Below are 230 nucleotides of genomic sequence, written 5' to 3' on the forward strand. Positions count from 1 at the left end.
CAGAGCTTGCAGTGAGCCGAGATCATGCCACTCGCTGCACTGCAGGCTGGGCGACAGAGTGAGACTCCGTCTCAAAAAAAAAAAAAAAGAAAAAGAAAATGCTATGTACTATGAAAACTTAGCTGAAAGGGAAGAATCATTTTAGAAAGACATATTTAAAACACCGCACTGCTAATATATTGATCCTTTGTAGTTATTTCCTAAAATGCTGTTTTCGAAACATTCCTTTA

The sequence above is a fragment of the Mandrillus leucophaeus genome, unplaced genomic scaffold (assembly GCF_000951045.1).
Source record: "Mandrillus leucophaeus isolate KB7577 unplaced genomic scaffold, Mleu.le_1.0 Scaffold257, whole genome shotgun sequence".
In the NCBI taxonomy this organism is placed as follows: Eukaryota; Metazoa; Chordata; class Mammalia; order Primates; family Cercopithecidae; genus Mandrillus; species Mandrillus leucophaeus.